The 13,273-nt window shown below is 40.8% G+C and overlaps 1 long non-coding RNA gene across 3 annotated transcripts in view; it reads left to right on the plus strand.

Moving 5' to 3' along the window:
* LOC308070013 overlaps window positions 1-13,273 on the plus strand; it is a 166,562-nt gene that overhangs the window by 15,447 nt on the left and 137,842 nt on the right. For all 3 annotated transcript variants that reach the window (XR_013930588.1, XR_013930589.1, XR_013930590.1), the window contains exon 1: window positions 1-13,273. This exon is cut by the window's left edge and continues 15,447 nt beyond it; it is cut by the window's right edge. This is a non-coding gene — a long non-coding RNA (uncharacterized lncRNA).

The following is a 13,273-nucleotide window of genomic DNA, read 5'->3' on the forward strand; positions in this document are numbered from 1 at the left end:
CCTCCTGTGTGTTTTGGCTGCACAGGACACTTTCAGGAAGAGGTATGGCCCCATTTAAGATGCTTCAACGGCCTTGCAGGCAGAACAGTCTCCTGGGAGTAAGGTGTGGGGGGTTTGAACCCAGGTCTACTAACTTCCTTGGTCAGTGCTTTATCCACAGGGCTGTTCTATAAGTAGCCCTTTCAGGTGTTTGTGCTCGGAGTAGAAAGAGAGCGATGGCCAAGACCTTAAGAGATGGGAAGGTCTCCCTTCTCCCTGAACCCCTGCTTCACTTAGAACGCGCATCTGGCCTGTGTACTAGAGTGCAGTTGCAGAACATGGTTGTCAAACTCAGGATGTGCATGAGCATTTCACCTTGTGCTTTTGTCCTTATCCTTGAGGTTTTGCTCCTCAAAGTCAAATGGCAGTTTGCCTCCACAAAACTGCGGACTAAAATACCTGAATAAAAAATGTGAGAGAAAGAAGGTGAAGGGGGTGAGAGACATGTCTTCTAAAAAACGACCGGTATTCCTATTTATTCAGAGAGAGGCAGGCATTGTAGTTAGGGTGTAGAAAAAACAATCTCCCTAAAATTAGCACAGAGACAGTCTCTAAAACACAACATTCAGGAATAATTACAAAGTTCAATGTCAGCTGGAGGGAAAACCTGTTTTGACAAGCTATGCATTTAAACCAATACAGATTAAACTTTTTTCTTCCTCATGTATATTCTATTACTGAAGAAATTTTAGAAAAGGGGAGCAGGGATGTGTGAAGTATGGTGAACCATAAAGCATCTTGGGATTTCAGTAATTTATGTTGAAAACAAATGTGATTGATGAAGTTACATGTCAGCTGTAAGTAAGACTCTAAAGCCCCTACTGTAATTTGCTTGGAGACAGCCAGCTACAATGCACCTTGATCACATCTTGATAGCATGTGGCCAGGAGTGAAGAAAACAGAAGGCTTCTTTTTTTCTTTTAAACAGCCCCCATTTATTCACAAATTTGTGCCTGGAACAGCTTTCATGTAAATCATTTCACTATTTATTTCAGTTCAGGTTGGTTAATAAGTTTACTTTTTACTGATTAAACAGGCACAATTGACATTTTCGCTGCAAAAATATGAGAAGCATGTTAAGTGCTGGTTGCTTGTTTCCATTAGCCCTCAGGAACGATATAGGGATCCTGATGCTTTTTGGTGAGGTCAGTGTTTAGTGTGGACCACTTCCAGCAGAGTATGTACTCTGGACTCTCTACTGAGAAACTGTATGGGACAAATTATTTGGTACATCTAATCCTAATAAAATCAGCGGAGCTGTATAGGTTTACAGTAGTTTAGGATGTGTCTGACTTGCTACCAGCAGTCACATCTGCCCATCTTCCAAAAAAGCAGATTAAACATTTCCTAGAGTCCAGTAGATTTCTGTCAAACAGTGGAGTGGCAAAGATGCTTTGAGGAAAAAGGAATCTAATTTTCTGCCTTCAGCACCTCCAAATCAAAAGAATAAATTTCACTCCCTCATAAATGAAAACACAAGCTCCTCTGACTGCTATTCCTTTAGCTGCTGCAGGTTTTGAGTTAGTTGTAGAACTCAAAGCTTTCAAGTTTTCCTCTCCAGGTTCTGATGCAGTTTTTTTCATAGTGCTACTTATATACTGTGCAATTTGTGTTGTCACACATTTTTGCAAATATATTGTCAGAAGCAGTAAGCTTAAAGAGAACGTCGTGGGCTTAAGCTAGAAGAGAGAAATCTAAAAAAGTATTCTGCATGTGCAGAAGCCTCAGCATGAAATGTCTCCTTTGGATTGGCATCTTTCAGTTTTTTAAATACTGCTCTAGAATAAGTACATCTGCAGCTGATTTGTTTAATATTGGAATTGATGCGAGCTTGCATCTGAAGAGAAGTATTTTTTCTTTTATTTGTTGACCTTTTTTTTAATATTTGCATAAATGTGTGAATTTTTGCAGGCAACAGTTGAAATCTGTTGGGAAGAAAATTCATGAGCTGGAGAAATGCTTCTTTCTTTTTTCCATTTCTAAAGAAAGAACATTGGAAAATTGACATCCCCTGTCTCTCAGCTGTGGACCTCCAGATGTTACTGGGGGAAGGTCAAAGCAGCAACTGCATTCAGGCCTTGTGCAGCCCTGGTCCTGCTCCAGCACCACGCAGCACCAGGAGCAGCAGTAATAACTGCAGACTGCATTGATCCCTGCACTTGGTGTGTAACTTCTCTTGCAGGGCTAGGATGTTGTTCTAGCTTCTGGAGTCTGTCCTACATGTACCACAAAGCAGATGAGCTGTGTGAGGAAAGGGACTCCTTTAACTTTATTGTTTCCTTTCCAGCATTGCTATTATGACACTGCAATCCACTTACAATTATAGTGTGTCATTTTTCCTCTATAGGACCCTACTTTGCATAGTATGTAGGTGTGAGCAGGCAGTATGGCATAATTCAGTTCGTAGAAGTAGCTGTAAAACCCATGCATCCTGTCTCTGAGTGCTGATGTGGAAACCAAAATAATGGTCTCATGTGCCTTGCTTTGGGTTTTAAGTTTGGTGGTTTTTTTCACGTTGTGTAAAAGGTGTTAGCCAGAAATCAGCAAGAACTATGGAAGCCAAAAGTGTTGTACTGATTTACAGGCAAACTGGAAAGTAAATAGACCATTGGCACCTCCCAGCAAAATTTGACAAGTGTGATAAGCAGTTTGCAAGTGCTGCAACTCTGTCACTAACTCTACTACCAAAACTTGTTTTGTTGTGTACAATTAGTATATACACATATACAACTAGTATGCACAGTTTATGTACCAAAGTTATTATATACATGGGAGAAATTATGCATGCCACTATAAAATAATTTGCTAAATAGTTGAGTCTCTACATTGACATACAGTTCATATAGAAATTGCTTGTGACTGTTTCAGGGTAAGAATGCAAACACACAGATAAGCCTTATAATTGCTATGTCTTCATTCCTTGCCTTGCTTCATTTTAAGATTCTGTCTCGTTGATTTGGGATTCAAATTTTTCTGAGATAATATTGAACTTGCTCTGAAATTTTGTATAAGTGATATCCTATTAGGATTTCAGGGTTTGATTTAACAGATTTGAGGTTAAGATGAGAGACAAAGAAGCAAACGCCCCATTTTGATGTTTGACCTTTGACTTTTTTGTGCCTTAGTATCATAAAATGTGACATGGGACATTGTCCACAGATGTGCAGCATCTCTGACAAAATGTGGCAAAGCTGAAGTATCATTATCTACATACTATTTTTTTATGTAATTACACATTTATTTATTGCTGTAATCTCTCTCTGAATTATATTCTTTCTGAATGCATATATAAATTTGGTTTTGATTTTTTTTTAGTCTTATTTTGTGGTTTTCAGATGGTTTTGTTTTTATTTGGGGCATTTAATTTGTACTAAATTTTATTCGTTATAAATAACCGATAGCATGCCAGTTTTCTTGCCGTCCAGAAATGTCTCTTCTCTAGAAAGCATTTTACTACAAAGATGCTATACAAACTAAGAAAGATTAATTATAATGATGGTGGAGGATAATTGCTAGAGGCTCTGGATCTGATGGTTTCAAATTGATATTTAGGGCATACCAGCAGGTCAACAGATGTGGATCTAAATGAGTGACTTGGAACATAAGGCAGTACAATGTCAGGAAAGTATGGTGGGCCATGATTATTAATGGGCTTTTGATTAATAGATATTCCAGGCAAACCTGTTGTTGTTATTGTGTGTCTAGCTGGATTTAGCTGGTTACAATCTCAGACAATTCCTGCCAGGTCACACCTTTTTAAAAAGGAACTTAAATGAGTATTTGTCCTTTGCTGTTCCTCTCTCTACTGATCTGCCTGGATTGTGGCTTTGCTCAAGGCAAGAGAGTTTCAAGCACTTGGTTAGGGATGCCCTCGTAGGTAATCGGGGAGGCAGGACGGAGACTTGGTCTTAGATGTGGGTTTATGCGGCCAGATGAGCCTGGCACCAAAGTTTGCAGCTCATCTGTACAAAAAGTGCCTGTGTGATGTTGGAACCTGAGCCTGGATTATTTAACACAGGGAATTACCATACTGAAGACTCAAAAAGCCAGAATGGAACAAAGCCCCAAACGTAGTGATACCTGGAAGGTGTGCACAGTTTAAAATTTATGTGTAAAGTATCAAAGATTCTATCCTGCTTCTGGAAGGATAGGGCTGTGTTGTGGTCCCTGCCATCCATAAATCAGTCTGTTTTTCCTGCAAAGTGAGTCTACGCTTAAACAGCCTATGCCTAGAGGCATGCTTACAGTTTGGCACGTGGCTCTGTTGGTGTGGCTATGGCACCGTGCGTTTGTTCCCTGACCACGGCTGGCCAACCACGTCCTGCTGGCACGGCGGGGCACCAGAGCCCCTCTAGCTGGCTGTGATTTGAGTGCCCTAAATGCGAAAGTAAAAATATGAAAGTCATATCCTGAGGGTATAAAATGGTGTAGTGTAACATTGCAGCAGAAGATCTGGCCCTTCTTCATGTACGTCTCATGTCTGTGGCTGTCTCTAGTCACAATAGTGTATGTTTTAAAGAGTGCATTATTTATCCACAGATTTGTTTTTTCAATATAAATATTTCTGTTTGCTATTCAGCTTCACTCTTGTTTGTAGTCTACTGTTCTTTGTGAGGCCATTTGGCCAAAGAAGTTTTGTTCACTCTGTAACTTCATGTGAAACAGATGAATGAACCACATCTGTGGCAAGTCAGCTGGTATTTTTGTGGGACCACTAATGTGAATAGAGGGTTTGTACAATAATTGGAAGTAGGAGCCACAGCAGTGAGGTTCTGTCTCCAGCACGTATGGTATTTAGCTTCCTGCTAAGTTAATAGTCTGTCTGTATAAGGGACTTGACTCATTCCTTTTTGTCCTGTTGTTTTTCCCTTCTCTGTCATTTCTTTTCCTCTCATTAAGTCACTGAGTTAAATTAAGGGTTAGCTATCAAAGTCATTCATGTTTCTCTTCCAGAGTCCCCTCTGTTAGCATCTCCCATGCCCTATAAATTTAATCTGATGCTGCTGCTTGGGGTGTGCCTGCACACACACACCCTCTGCAACTTGCCTTTCTATCCTTTCCACATTTAAGACATCTGCAGCATTTGTTTTACCAGGGAAATATATCTTTGTGTGTTCCTTTGTCTCCTCAGAGGAAGGTGGATAGTGGCCATGCTCGTGGTCCTTGTAGCATTGACCTGAGCTTTCTGTTAAATTCTTCCCTGTGCTGAAGATAGATTTTTATATTGGCAGCATTTAGCTCTCCTACTGGTATCTCTCTTATACATTCCTTTTAAAAAGTTTAATTATGATCTGGTGCAATTGCTGTAGGTGGGTACTGCATCTGTGATGTGTGGCTTTCCCTGCTCTTTTCTCTGCTTCCTCTTGGTTTCACTCTGTATCTCTCCTGGCTCTTACTTACGTGTCTCTCCCTCTGGCTTTCATTTGTATTCCAGAGTTACCGAAGACAGGAGAGGGAACAGTTTAGTAAGGTTAATAATGGCACAAAAAGGACAAAGATCCTGGTGTGTAGGAGCAGGGAAGGGTTTAAGGCTGCCCTCCTGTATGAAAGGCAGCTGGTATAAAATGCATGTTGTCTGTCTGTTCGGTCCTCAGTGACGCTGTAGACTTCAGCTTGTACTTGAGCCCAGCTCTGCACCTTTTCTTTTCGAGCATTTCATTGCTATTGCTGGAATAAATTGCACAGATCAAACAGCAGGTATCAACCCTATGGCCCTCCTAAAACCCTGCATAGCTTTTCATACACAACATCTCCATATGAGTTTTGCAACTCTGGGACTGAACTGATACTTTTTATCAATGCACCCATCCTAGATAGAACCGTTGAAAAAGAAGGTGCTGCCTGTGACTTTAAGATTACTGCTCTTGAATATTAGGTGCTACTTGAATCTGCACAGGAAGGATTGTTCTTTGTTTTCTCATTTACATTAAGTTCATTCTGGGCTACGTTACTTTATCCCACATTAAAACTATTCAGTGGAATCGATGTGCAGATTTCAACCATCTGTGTCCCTGACAACAGCACACTGGTGTATCTTCCCTTGGATTGACGATGTCCTGAGGGCAGGAGAAAATGATGTTTATGATATAAGCTAAACAACAGCCTTTGAAGTGATGGTTCAGAAAGTACTGCAGGAAAAAGAAGAGGGAAGAAGCCCCAAGTGTAGTATGTTAAAAGAATTTGGGACTTTCAGAAAGCACAGTTGCTACCCTTCCCCTTCACTCATCAATAATTACGGTGTTTTGTGTCTCTTCTCTGTAAGTTTAAATGCCTACCAGTATAAGAACAGAGTAAGATCACAAATGTAAACCCAATCTTGTCCTTGTTTCTTTGGCTGCCTGCTATTCTGGTGGAGAAGTCAGGGCAACTGTGTATTAGGAAACAAGTCAGTAATTCTGAGACCAGAGACCCACTGTGTATAGCAAGTTTTAGCAGGTCCTAATCTGGAATTTAAAATGTGTCAACCTTTGAAATGCCCTGTAAGTCGTTACACAAAAATGCAACATTCTTGAGATGGATCTTTCACCTGACATTGATTTGCAAGGGACTGTTTCACCTGTTAGGTATGTTGTAATTTTTTTTTTCTTCAAAATATGTGTATTTGGTGTATTTGTATGGTGAAATTTGTTATGTGAGAGATGAAGGTTAAATGCATGAGAGCTAAGCCTTACATATACCTGTATGTGAGTGTGTGCACACATGTGCTACCTTGGGGCTTGAGATAACAGAATAATGCATGTCCCTCCTCTGATTTAGATGACTTTTATTTTGAAGACAAGAGATGCATTCTCCATCAATATTTGATTTCTCACAGTGATGTGTCACCATAATTTTCCTTAACGACAATGTACGGATGCAGATTTCTGTCTTGGTGGGTTGCTCTATGTGCAGAGATGCTTCCTAATGTTATCCTGTCTTTAATCCTCCAACCCTGACAGGGAAACATCACGTTCCTTTTATCTGTCAGAATGAAATCTTCTCTGAAGAGCTCCTGGATTTCAATTTTAGAAGTAAAGATAAAAGCAGAAACAAAGTGGGGGTAGTAATCCAAACCCTTTCTGGCTAGGATTATTGATTACCCAGTCAAGTATTGGATAAGATGATTTGACTTTTGTCAGTGAGGTGGCATTGCCAAAGCCTTTGGTACCAAAACAATTTCTTTCAAGTGCCAGACTGCAGTGGATGAAAGAATTCCCTAAAATGATATTCTGCCTCTGGTTATTCTGGCCTCTAATTTTCATTTCAGATGTATCGCTGTGATAGTGTAGCCACGTGACAGCATACTTGCGCTCCTCAGGAATGGTGTGCATCACTTGTTTTGAAAGTGAAAAGTGCTCCAGTGCTTTCAAGTGTATTGTAAACATCAGGAAACTGGAACCATTTAATTTCATTCCTTCAGTACTGCTGGAAGGGTAAATATTGAAACAGATGATAGTGTTGGGTGTTATTTTATGCCCAATTGCTATAATACCATAATAAATTAAGTCTGTAGATACTAACTCCAAGTATGTGCAATTTGAATGCTCTTTCTAAATGCCCTTCTAAGGATTCTTCTTCATCACCTTGGACATATAGTGTGTATCCAAAGAAGCTCTCTGTAAGTAATTAGATTCTGAAATCACTTCAGCTGGTTGTTGTGCAGTTGCTCTTCTTGAGGTGGCATACTTCCTTCAGCTAGCAAAACTTCTCCCCCAGCCCTCCTTTTTACATCCTGTTGTTAGTCTTTGCTTTGCTTCAGTATGGAGGAAATTCTTCTGGAGAAGGGGGATTGAATAAGTCAGGCTTGCATTCAGCAAATTTATCGTGCATTGTACTTTTATCCTTCTGATCTGGTTACCATGCAGCATTAAGCATTTTGCTCACCTGATCAACGTGTGCTCTCATAAACAAACCTTAGGGTGAAGTCATGCTCCAGAGACAGTGGGGTTTGGATGTTTATAACTGGAAGCAGAATTAGGTCCTTGACTTTCTACCTACAACAACTTTCAGTGACTCTGTGTTGGAAGTAGTTAGTACGGTCTTTCTGTAGTGATCCAGGACGTGTGCAGGCCCTCCAATGCAAATTCTTCATAGATTCATACAAGTAGAAGCCAAATTTGACATAGACTTGTACAGTTATGTGAACAGAAACCAAAGATGTGGTTAATATTCTAGAGGACAACAGAGCACGCTTTATTTTGAAGCTATATAATCCTGCCTCATATGACATTAGTTACTGCTGGGATAAGAACACTCTTTCAGGATACATCTGCAGTGAGCCACAGCTCAGAAATATCATCTGCATGATGGGCATTACATCCCATCAGGTTCTGAACTCCTACTGAAGGCTGAGAACCTTCATTGCTTCTAGCATTTGCTGAAAGAAGCTGAGGCATCTCACTGGTTCAGGCCTTGATTCCCCCATGGTATTGGAAAACATTGGAGGGATAGAGGTTTCAGATGGTAAAATGTCTCATTTTCAAGCTCCCCTTTTATACCCCAGTCACATTTCTCCTTCATATTGCTTCCTCATTTAATAAAAAAGTTAGAAAATACTAAAAAATAAATAGAAGCAGCAGCATTTTCTACAACCATTGGTATCCTCCATTCCCAGCACTGAGTTTGGACAATAGAACTGCACTTGCAGATATTTCAAAAGTAAATACCTTTTATGTTGTAGTAGACTTCGAAGGATTTTGGTACACGCTTTTCCTGAATATGACTATCTTGTGTTGAATTCCTTAAGATTTCTTTTTTGGGATTGCATCCCATGCCCAAATATTAAGCAGTATTGGATCCAAATACAGTTTGAAAATGGTTAATGTGGAAAGATTGTACAGGGCAGCAAAACATGACATTTATTTTATTGTGATAAGATGGCATTTTTCCATATGTCTTATTTTCTGTCAGGATGTCAGCTCAGGTGCAACTTCTGCACCATTTATACAACAGCAAACTAGTAAGTATACATTGTGATGGTGTTAAAAGTGAAAAATACCATAGATTTTTCCTTGTGTTGCTGATTTGTGGCTTCTGGGGTTGGTGTATCTCTAGTAACTCAGGCTTCACTACCACTGGTTGAGAACTGTACCTTTTTGCAAGGTGGATAGTGTTGAATGTCTCTAGAAATTTGTACCAGAGATATGCTAGCTGTGCTTCATTTGCTGCTTAGTAATCTTTAATCTGAAATCATCCTGAAGTCTTTACACACACTAATAAACTTAAGCCTCATGACACATGGCATAAATTGGGGATTGTAAACTCATTCCACAGAACTGACCCTCTTACATTCTTGCGGTATTTTCTCCCATAGAATCTTTGCAGTGGAGTCTTCCTTTGACACCACTTGCTTTCACCCCAAATAACACTTTGTGCTTGTAAAGCTTAGCCACATCATTTAACATCAATTACATCACCGAGTAACTGTTAGGAATCGTATTGTGTTATCAGAATGAGAGGCCTGAAAGAAAAACTGTCGGTACCGGGGAGCCAAATAGCATCAGTAATGGCAAACAATGCAATACCATTATAGATACTGTTATCTGTAATTCTGGATATTTTCTGGAACATCTAGATCCTTTCACAGATTTTTGTAGGGCATTCCCTTCATAACAAAACCTTCTACGTTGTTGCACTTAAAAAGTATTTGGCTGAAATATCTAGTGTTGTCTATTAACTGTACAATTAAACCCCTTTTGTATATTGGGATGATGCCTCCTTTTTTATAGAGAGAGTGTTGAAAGGTATATGATCATTCTTCTCCTGGTCAATTACCTTTATCTTTAAAATCTTCAGTTTGCTTTTTCAGGGCTCCAAAAATGGTAGTACATAATCCATATCCTAATCAGACTAGATAATTATGCTTGCAGAGACCTATTCAGAGTTAGCTGTCTGTACATGACTGAGTCTGCATTGAAGCAGGGATGAATTTGCACATAATTGTTCATCTAAACAATAGCAGAGCATTACTGGGGAATGTTTAATTCAAATGTAGCAACCTATAGTACATCAAAGCCTGATTTAGGGTATGAGTTATTGTTGAGGCCTTTTGAAGGTGGCTAATACAAATGAACTTCATTTCGAAAAGTTTCAGTATCTGTTCCAGCACCTGTCTTGGGAGGAGAAGGAAGCAGGTGGTTTGTCATATGCTTTGAGATCCTTTTTTGATAACTGCTGTGGTACTGGTAGCTCTTGTAGTCCCAATGATAATTGTGTCCTAGTAATTATATTTCTGAAAATCTAACAACGTATGGTTAAAACTTTGTATTCTTAGTATTTTGCCTGAAATGCCTAAATGTAAGCAAAATTATAACATTGAAAATTCATGAATACTAAGCTCTTACTGAAGATGCAGAAGCAGAACTTTCAACAGGGCAGGTTTATCGTTCAAGTTGTTGGAAAAAAAAAACCAACCCACCCAACAAAGCCAAACCGTGATACAGGGGGTGTATCGACTTGGATGGCCATTTCACTTGACCCTCCTCAGCCAGTTACTGAGTAACGTCAGGATGCAGTCTGCTGAATGAAACCTGGAGGTTTATTCTGTGGTAGAAGCGTAGAGGAGTGTCAATGCTCAGGACACTTGAGCACCCACTTGCTTAGAAAAAAACCAACCCACCACACAACAGAGTAAAACTGATGGATCTACATTCAAAACTGTTTTATGGAATAGATTTCCTGGGTGAAAGATCCATGTTACAAACTCCAGCAAACAGGCTTTTCACAAAGAGCTGAAAAAAAGGAAAAAATATTTAAAAAAGCACTCTCAAAACCTTGCAAAGCCCCAGAGCAGGACTTGACCAGTCTAGATTTACAGCTATCCTATTTTTGCTCATGACCTATTTGTGCTGATTGCTGACAGCTGTACTGTATTTCAGAAAGAATATTGAAGGAGTTAGAAAATTGCTGGAAAAGTGGCTGAATTTGTTGAGTTTATATTCACTCTGGATATGAAATGGAAGCAACATAAACTCTGAACTGAAAAGTGTTTTGAGAGCAGAAAAATTATCAGCAGTTTAAGTATAAGCATGTCTTACAGATACTTCTCCACTCTGTTTTAATAGGGAAGTAAAGGGATGTTGAGCGTGAAGTTCAGTTCTTACAAGTCTGCCACTTCTGTGTATTTTGCTGATGGCTCCGGATTACCTATAAGGTGTAATCTCTTGTTGGCAGGGTCATGAATATCTGACAAGGACATGAAAGTAATGGTCTAGTGAGTTGGGTGCAGAGAGACTGGAAAAAACATAATTGGAAGCAGCTCAGTACTGGCTACTGTGCCCCTGCTGGAGCATGTCTGAGGAGGGTGAGAGGAGCAGGCAGCCAGCACTTGGATAGGTGGACCTGAGGTGAAAATGTGCTATTCACACCATCTCTGAAGGATGCCAAAGTTGTACTGAGTGTATATCAGCTAAAGGAAGAAGTCAACTCTTTGAGTCAGAGTTATGCTGTGCCTGAGGCAGGGTCTGGCCAGGGTTTTAGAGAGAGAAAAGGAGGCAGAAAAATTGCAGGCTTGGGCTGCACACCACAAGAAGTCATATGCAAACTTAAGGCTATGCGTCTTTTAAGCCATTTGGTGGGAAGATTTTAGTCTTCCCAGATACTTAACCCTCAGCCAAAGTAAGCCAAAGCAGGTTTGCAAGGTTCGCAGCCAACACAGAGAACCTACCCCCTTACGCACACCGGAGGAGGACGCCAGGCATTTGGATGGCTTCATGGTCACTGCAGAGAATGAAACAACGACTTGTGTGTTGGTTGCAAAGAAAAGGCTCTAGGACAGGGTTCCTCAACTACGGCCCGTGGGTCAGATAAGGTCCCCCAGGGTCCTCAATCCGGGCCCCGGTATTTACAGACCACCGCCGCCCCGCCAGGGGTTGGGGGGGAACCAAGCAGCCGCAGATGACTGCCTGCCACTTCATCCGCGCGCCGGCCCCCTGGTTAAAAAGTTTGAGGACCCCTGCTCTAGGGTGTCAACCAATAGCCTAGTCCAAGCTTAAGCATAAACTTCCCTGCCGTAAATATTTTTCCGGTAACTTGTACATGCAAATAACTCTAAGCCACACCCAGACAATCCAGGCTGGGGGTGAACTGTTGTGAGTGCAGAGATGATGCTCTGTGCTGTTTCCAGCGCTAGCTGGGCAGTGCCGTACTGCATGCGCTTCCAGAGCCAAGTCAGCTGTAGCTCAGGGATCTCTGTGGTTCGTGATCGGTGGTGTCACTGGGCTTACTGCTCCCTGTAATATCATCAGGTGGCTTTGTGTTTTACAGCTCTGTTTTCTCACCTTCTGTAGTCTGGGGTTTTCCCCTCTTTGCCACCCAACTCCTTTTCACTCCTGTTTTTCCTATTCCTCTGGATAGATCACTATTGTCTAAACAGTTAATGATAAGGAAAATGTTACCTTTGTCTTGGGAACTCTTCATGCATCAGAACTGGTCAGCACCATTCAGGTTCTGTTGTTTCTGCTGGGTTCCAGAGACCAAAAGACTCTGTGTGTGTGTGTTCTGTCTTGGACAATTAGCGTCCCCTAATAATGTCTTCTGTGTGCACTCAGCTGCTTCTCCTGCTAATGTCTGAGAAAGTTTCTTTGATTATCCAAAGCACAGGTTCCAAGTGCTGAAAACCTTTCTTTGCCTTTGTGGTCTGGGAGCATTATAGCAAGGGGAAGCATCAGATTTCCCAAGGCAGAACTAGAAAGCCCATCTCACACAATCTGACAGGTTATGCTTGCATGGCTCTGTTTTCTTATCCATTCAAGCCCTTTCTAAATCCATGCTACCACATCAGTAGCAAGTGTAAATGAATGTAGTTTTTCCAACTTCGACAGACACCTAGTGAATGATAGGACCAAGCAGATAGAGAGCCTGGGCTCCAGCCCTTGCTGTTGCTTAGGACTGCTCCCATTTTTGAGCACCTTTAACTTAGCTGTTTCTGCTCATGCATGCCCATTCATCCCAGCTAGTATTCAGTCTTCATTTCCTTTCATGTATTTGCCTGGGGTTCTCTAACCATTCTGTCAGGACCTTCGTCTTTCCTTTAAAATGTATTTTGGTACTGGCTGAAGATGACAGTGAATAGATTTTAAGGGTAACATGATTTGCAACCACGCTTCCGTAAAATCTCTAGAGTGATTCCTACCAATGTCAAAAAGCATGTCCATTTTCTTACGTCAGTAGTCACTTTAAATAGCATCAACTTCCATGGAACAATTTCAGTGCAAAGTTGGCCCCACAGTAACTTGTGGGGGTGCCTTTTCTGTTT

The sequence above is a fragment of the Falco punctatus genome (assembly GCF_963210335.1).
Source record: "Falco punctatus genome assembly, chromosome: 9".
Taxonomy (NCBI): Eukaryota; Metazoa; Chordata; class Aves; order Falconiformes; family Falconidae; genus Falco; species Falco punctatus.